General features: G+C 38.1%; 1 pseudogene; it reads right to left on the reverse strand.

Annotated features, from left to right (window-relative positions):
- On the reverse strand, positions 5,805–7,011 carry Gm8984 (predicted gene 8984; annotated as a pseudogene).

Genomic DNA, 8,565 nt, shown 5'->3' on the forward strand with positions numbered 1-8,565 from the left:
GATGTAGTACATCTGGCTATATAGACCATGCTGGCATCAAAGTCACAGAGATCTTTCTGCCTCTGCCTCTGAGAGGTGGGATTAAGTGTATGCACCACAATGCTGGACAATGATGGATATTTTAAAGATCTCTTGAATTGATTGTATGAAGTTAGCTTTTTGTTTGTTTGTTTGTTTGTTTGTTTTCTTCTGATTTGGACCATAAGTTTCAGGTAGAATGCACTTCATAGCCAGTCTCTGAAATACATATAAGACCTGCATTAAAAACCCTCAGAAATAAGAACAGAGGCACTAAACAGAAGACCAAAATGTATCATCATAGAGTCCTTGAGTGATAAAATGTTAATCAGAAGGTTGAGAAATCATTTGTTTACATTTGTGTCTGAATCATAGTAGTTCCTTGAATAATTTGTCGAGTGAAAGTTTAGCAGTTTTTCAAATCAAATTGGGAAGAAAAACCAAGTATGAAGTTAAAGAGGAGGCAGAACAACTCACTGGTTGAGTTCCACTAATGCTTGTTACAAAATTAGTGAGAACTTGATAGGATGGGAAGGCAGACATTGTGGATAATGGAAATTAACCTGTTAGCTATATCCTCAGTATCGTGCAGGACAAAAAGCTATACTCTTATATTTTAGAGGATATATGCATTTTATACTTACTTAAATTTATGAACAGGGTTTCTTGTAGCCCAGGCTTGTCTCAAACTGGTTATGTAGAAGAGTCTGGTCTAGAATTCCTGATTCTCTGCTTCTACCTCTGAAGTACTAGGATTATAGGTGACATCACTAAGCCTGGGTGAAATGGTTATTTTAGATGACTAAAAATATCAGTGATATCTAGAGATTGCTAAATGCTGATAGATATATATTTGATTTTTTTCATAGAGCTGATGCTTGGTATAATGAGAGTCCTTTTTATAAAGTTCTGAAGGTTTTTTTTGGAGGGGCCATTCTTTTAACACATTTCTGTTGTTATTACAATTCTTTCTATCATAACATCTTTATCTTCTAGTTTTCTTCCATGTCCCCCAAATCATGACATAGTCTTAGGGGAAGAATTCTTAAAACCGTGGATTTATGTGATAATGTTCTTCATAGGTGTGTGGTTATGTCTTACTTTCCCTTCTAGAAGAAATGTTTAATGTTCTATATGTGGCCCAACAAAATGGCCCAGTGTATAAAGATGCTTATGGCCAAGTCCTGATGAGCTAAGCTTAATCTGAAGAATCCACAAGCTATGAGGGGGAGCAGAGACCTGGAAGTTGTTCTTGGAAATACACCCATATGTGTACCATGCGAGTACAACCCCATCTGATAAACAAATACATTTACTTTTAAAAAATGACAAAATAAATAGTTGTTTTATCTATTTTTAACTGGAGAATCACAAAGATAAATTAACTTTGTGTTTGTAAAATTGTCAGCTTCTTATTAACGACACTTTCAATAATTTGTCTTTTTTTTTATCATGAGTGAAGAAGACTGGGAACTAAAATTACTAAAGTGGAAATCTTCCATTTTCAGATGAAAATATTTTTCTGTGTTTTATAAATTATGGTACAGTATGAACATAGGTACTGCTTATGTATGCTTATGTGTAAGTAATTTCTAACCCACCTTATACATAATATGTACTTTTCTGATAAATATATCATGTGATGATTTAAAAATACAGCAAGTCTTAAAGTTTGAATCCTGTTTTGGACCAGACAACTGTATTAAAAGACTAACAGGAATAATCTAGTCAGGATATGACAATGCATAAAGACAAAGAGAAAACAATAGGTTATAGAACTTTTTATAATTAACAGAGTCCTTTGGATTTGAAATATAAAATCAATATAATAGATAACATATTGATAGTTATATATAAAACATATTGGTAATTATATAATGTAGGGTTGTGTGTCCTGTGATCGCTCCTCCACAGAACACATCCACTCAGGGAGACAGGACACGGGAAGTCAACTGCGCTTACCTAACGCTGTCGCCAGGCGGATGTTGGACCATAGGGAAGGCCCTGGACATGCAGTCTGAGCCGTGGGACAACTGGAACTGGATCATGGGTCCCTGGACCAGGTCAAGGCCGAGGCCATCTAGTTCTCAGGCTTTAGGATACACAGGCACCCGCTGGGAGCCAAGAAAGAGCTGAGAATGGAGTGGGGGTTCACAAGCTGTGAGGAAAGCAGGGAGCTCAGACTGGTCCCACAAGGAAAGTCCTTGACTTGGAGGGCGTTGGTTTGAGCTTGGTGGCAGCCATGACTGGGAGCGCAGAGAGGCCTTCTATGGGAGATTATAGGTGGCTCTATAAGCAAATGCCTTTTGCATGGCTCCCCACAGCAGATCCTGATGAAAAGAGGCAGTCCGTGGTTTTAAGGCATTTAGGCAGAAAACAGAGTAAAACCATTCCCCACTTCTCAGGGTGAGCCTGAGATTAAATACCTTTTACAAGGAGGAGTGCTGGGAAAGGAAGCTTATTGGCTAACTACCTCATTAGTATGGAGATCTGTCTGAGCCTATGTAATCACAGGTCACATTCTCTACTTGTGGAGGGGCTTGGGGCTTTGCCATTATATGATTGATGGCCACAAATCTATGGGGGGTGCTGTGGCTAGTGACAGGAGCCTGGTGCTCGGGAACAGGCAAAACGCCTACTGTCCCTTCAGGGTTTCTGGGATTTCAAGCATTAGCTCAAACGGGAACCAGGGTACATTTCACGGCCCCACAATATAACAATTTCTAAAATAATATATAAGACAATAAAATTCCTAGATGTTGCAGCACTATTTTTAATTGAATATATATATTTGTTTTTAATTGAATATATATATGTTTTTAAAACTCAATTTGACTTTGGGCACATCATTGAACTTCACTGTAATGTATTTTTTTTTAATCAGTAAAACAAAAATAACTTTTCAATGTACTTGTGATGAAAAATGAAAACTTATACAGGTTGGAAATGTGTCATTTGTTTTTACAAATATTAAGTTATTGCTTTATACGTCATACTATGGTAGACGAAATCATCCTTTGAGGCAGCAAAATAGACATTAGCATGCAATAAAATCAAATGGGGAAACAATGCCTGTACATAAAGACAATATTATTCGAAAACAGTGTAACAGTCAGCTTCTCATATGTGTAACAAAGTACTTGAGAGACTCAATTTATGAGACCACAGTTTCAGGGATTTCAGTTCATGGCCAGCTGGTTCTGTTGCTCTGGCTTTGTGATGAAACAGTACTTTATGTCAAGAGTACACATGATAAAGAAAAAAAAAGGACAAGGAAAGAAGGGGGTGGCAAACACATTTATTTGTTCCCACATAATGGCAACATACATACACAAAATGATTTTTCAGCCATTCAGGACAAAAACTACTTCTATTACCTTTTTCTTTAATACATGTTCAGCAAAAGAAATGAGGTACTACTTGGATTCTGTGTCTTTAAGGTTCATTGTCCCAGAAATTGTGTAAAATATAGAATTATCTTGTCTCAGGAAGGGTCAGCAGGTGAGTCTGGATGATCGGAGCTGTAACTACATACTGCATCCTGCTTATGTGGCCTGATAGATTCTCTCCAGTCTAAAATTGGCAATTATTTCCTCAACTTACAGTTTGGTCTACATCACAATCTTCAACACAAAGAATGTCAGGTTATCTTGTGGTACAATGCTTTCAACATCCAGTGTTACTACAGCACAGGTTGTGACTGTCATTTTGGGTTGTGCAAAGTTTATTTTGAACCAGACAGACATACATTCCATAGGGCACTTCTGTTTGTTATATTGACCAAATAATTTTCTGGAGTTTTCCTTCATGAAAATGTTATAATACTAGTTCTAAGGGTCATGCCAAATGAGGAAGACTCTGAGAAGCCATCTTATTGGTGAGACCCTGAATGGAGTTTGCAATTGTTTTTCACAGGTTAGCATTGCTCATATTAAGTGTTTATATTGACAGGTTGAGTTTAATTAGCATTAGTAGTCTTGAACACAGAGCGAAAAGATTTGCTGAGTCATTTATTCTCCATTTTCCCTACCAAACTGTTAGAAAAGCTGAGCTTTGACTCTGAATACATGGTCTGTTGTATTATCCCTAAAGTTATCTTTGCCTAATCCATAGCAATCTGTTAAAAGCAATTGTATTGCATTTATTGTATGTCACTGCTTCAGGCCTTGGTGATAAGTTGAAAGAAACAGTAATTCTACTTTTAACTTGCTGCTTTTCCTGGTCAATTAGAGATAGACTCAAGACTAATCAAAAAAAAAAAAACCCAAACCGAAACAAACAAACAAACAAACAAACAAACAAACTCTCCTGCATCACAAGCAATTGCTGTGTCATCATAAGAGTTTGGGTTACCACGTGATAAGATCAGTAGAAACCAGTAGGGTGAGTTCAGTGTCTTGCACTGCCCACTGCAAGCACATGCTCAAATGTCTCACCCTGAACTAAGAGAGACAAAGGGAATTCTGACTATAGTATTGCATGTTTTTCTATTCATTTGGAAAACTAAGAAAACAAACAACCAAACCCTTTATACTGGTTCTAGTTTATGCCACATATTTTTTGTCTGCATGGCAAACCCAACTTCAGAAAATACAAAAATAGAATGAATATGACATTGTAAATATATTTTGTCATAAATGTGTGTTAAGTTCCCCAAAATTATGTCAGTGTTTCTGGTGTGACAACATACGGAGCCACACTTCCCCCCATTCTGCTCATTTCTCAGGGAGTTAAGTCTCAATTTGTTTCATTCCAGTGCTGGATGAAACTATTTTTAAAAGTCTGAGAAGGCCCCTCTAGTGAGCAGGAAGGTGCCACAGCCTGCCAATAATCTCACAGCAGTGCGGTAAAGAGGCATGCAGGCTGGCGTTCCAGGATTTCTCTCCTCTAATGTTCAATTTCATGTTTTGGGAAGTGTCCCAAACAGACTGGCTTCTTCTTGGAGCCTGCTCTCTCGTAAATGAGGCCTGAGTGGAGGTTGTCAGAAACCATCTGATCAGAATCTGTGGTGATTCCTTTTCCTCACTCTGCAGCCTTGTCTGGGAAGGAATCCTTGTCCCTGCCATGCACCCTGAGCTGTGAGTCACACAGTAAGCTATGGGAAACCCAAAGACAAAGTAAATTCAACTCTATGGCTCTTCATCTTTATATGCATCTTCATGTGGTTTCATGTATCATTATGGTAAGAAGGAACAGAAATGGTCATGGTTGTGGTAGAGGTGGTGGTGTTGATTATGTGCGTGCACACACTTGTGTATGTGTACACACTTGCTTTTCCAATCTCTGTTTTCCATGGCAGTGCCATGTGATGTAAGTGCTTAAGATAGTTTTGCTTGGTCATGTGCTAACTCTTCACATAACTGACTGTTATATTTCTCCTAACAATTCATTTTGGTCAGTATGGCATCATTAATTCTATTTCATAGTAAAGCCATATGGAACCAGGAGACTGCAGGAAAACTGATATTTGAGTAGCTTTTCTACTCCAGTGTCTATACAGTTTCTGTACAATCTCAGAATGTCACAAATGATGCTTTTGTAATTAACATGACATGAAAGAAATTACATATGCAAGTATCTGAAAAGAGAAAGTTTAACTTTTGACTTCATAGTGTTGAAAAGTAGAGAATACAGTGAGATATTTATGAATAATTTGTATAATATCTTGTATAGGAGAAATCATAATTAAAAGCCAGGTTTATTTCCTTCAGGGCAATACTAAACAGAGAAAAATAATAGTAATACAAATGAATAAGCAGGCAATCATATATATTTTGGGGGGCAGGGGCTGCAGCAAACGTTATTGATGGTATTGAAGAGAATAGGTAGGGTTCCCTAGGTCCCTCCTATTATTTTAGGTGTCTGGGATGGAAGTTGTGTGGGAGATGCTCAGTGGTGGGACAGGGCCTCTCTCTTGCTCTCATTATCCTTGCTGGGGTGTGTAGTCCAGGGTTTCTTACTTGTTGGAAGCCATGTAGGCCATGAGGTCCACCATCTTATTTCTGTAGCATATTCATTGTCATACCAGGAAATGAGACTTACAAAGTTGTCATTGAGAGCAATGCTAGTCCCAGCATCAAAGGTGGAAGAGTGGGAGTTGAAGTTACAGGAGACAACCTGGTCCTCAGTGTAACCTAGGGTGCCCTTTAGTAGGCCCTCAGATACCTTTATACCTGCTTCACCACCTTCTTGATGTCATCATACTTGGCAGGTTTCTCCAGGCCACATGTCAGATCCATGACAGATACATTGGGGGTAGAAACATGGAAGGCCATGCCAGTGAGCTTACTGTTCAGCTCTGGGATGAACTTGACCACAGCCTTGGCAGCACCAGTGGATACAGGGATGATGTTCTGGCAACCTCATGGCCATTATGCCACAGCTTTCCTGAGGGGCCATCCACAGTCTTCTGAGTGGCAGTAACGGCAAGGACCATAGTCATGAGCCCTTCCACAATGCCAAAGTTGTCATGGATGACTTTGGCCGGGGGTGGGGGGGGGTGGTTAAGCAGTTGGTGGTGCAGGATGCATTGCTGACAATCTTGAGTGACTTGTCATATTTCTCGTGGTTCACACTCGTCACAAACATGGGGGCATCAGAAGAAGGGGTGGAGATGATGACCCTTTTAGCCCCACCCTTCAAGTGGACCCCAGCCTTCTCCATGGTGGTGAAGACACCAATAGACTCTACAACATACTCAGCACCAGCACCACTTCATTTGATGTTAGCAGGATCTCGCTCCTGGAAGCTGGTGATGGGCTTCCTGTTGATGACAAGCCTCCCATTCTCAGCCTTGACTGTGCTGTTGAATTTGCCATTGGTGGAGTCATACTGGAACATGTAGACCATGTAGTTGTGGTCAATGAAGGGGTCACGGATGGCAGCAATCTACACTTTGCCAAGTGCAGAGCAGAAGGCAGCCCTAGTAACCAGAGGCCCAATATGGAAAAATCCGTTCACAATGACTTTCACTATCTTGTCTATGGATGAGGATGGCACTGCTTAAGAAGATGGGGCTGTCTCTGGAATAGGGAGGAGCAGGGAGCAATCATGTATCTAATTTGTCAAATATGGAATTTATTACAGGAAGATCATGTTTGGTAAAACTATGGTGCAATTTATTAAAAAGAAGCATAAATATTGTTCAATTATTAAAACTTTATGCTTCAAATTATGATGACATTTATTATTCCATTTTTATGTAGAATTAATAGTTCTAAATATTAAGTCATTTCTGGTATTGAATTGTTTTTATGCTATAAAATAAAAACTTTTTTTGAGATACAATATCCATTCATAATCCAGACTAACCTGAAAGTAGCAACACTTTATCTTCTGCCTTGAATTACAGGTGTGTATAAGCGTACTCATCCCTGTTTTAATCCTTATTATTTTAAAGATAAACAAAAATAAAGCTATACTTAGTAAAACATTCAGGTTTTTCAGTAACATTTAAATTACCTGCTGTGTTTTTGTTTTTGTTTTTGTTTTGTTTGGCACCTGGGAAAAGGCCCAGGTTTGTTCTCCTGATGCCACTTCAGCAATGTGATTTCACTGCTAGTTAAGTGTTCAGGAGAGGACAGCTAGGGAATAGAAAGTGCTACCTTCAAAGAGAGAACAGTGAGCTGAGTAGTGGTTGTTTTGCTGGTTCGTCTTGAACGTCACAATGTCTGTACACTTGTAAGATATTCTAGACAGCAGTTCACACTATTCTTGTTCAAGTATAAAACACAGGTTAGGGTAATGTTGGGTTGGTAGACAGTTTCCTTAGCATGTATAACGCTATGTGTGTCCCCACCCAAAATCTCGAAGCATTTAAGGGCACTCTTAACTACATAGTGACTTTGAGACTAGGGTGGGATATATAAAACGTGACCTACAAATAAAAAGCCTTTTTTCAATACTCAAAGACTATTTAATCTTTACAGAATCAGGAGTTTCTTAATTCAAAAATAATATTTATGTCATAATGTTGTATTGTTTGAGGTTTGATTTCCTAATACTATTATGTCATCTACTATGGAGAACATCCCATATCCAAATTATTTGTTATTATCAAGTGAAAATGTCATTAAAGACAGAATTTTAAAGATTTTTGTCTAATAATAATCAATATCATGTTGGATAAGTGTATTGTTCAATCCAATGTTCCCAAGAGCTTAGTAATAAATTTATTATTATCCTCAATTTACAATGAGGCAGATGAATGTCAGGAAATGCATAAGCATAAAAGATCCATTTAAAAAGGCAATTTCCCCTGCTACTGTGGCAAAGATGACACTCAAAAGATTTTTTTTTCCATTGTGGTTAATCACTATTGACCACTGACAGCTAGAGAAAAAATGATATTAAAATAAAAATCAAAAAAGGACAAAAACATTAATGACTAATTCTTAGACTTTCACATATGAAATAATACCTGAAAATAGCAGTGATAATAAAATATTCCAGTTTTAAATGCTGGGAAATCTTACAATGTAACAATGTTTGTAGGTATGTGGTGTGTGTGTGTGTGTGTTTGTGTTTCTGTGTCTCTGTGTGTGAGTG

The sequence above is a fragment of the Mus musculus genome, chromosome 5, assembly GCF_000001635.26.
Source record: "Mus musculus strain C57BL/6J chromosome 5, GRCm38.p6 C57BL/6J".
Taxonomy (NCBI): Eukaryota; Metazoa; Chordata; class Mammalia; order Rodentia; family Muridae; genus Mus; species Mus musculus.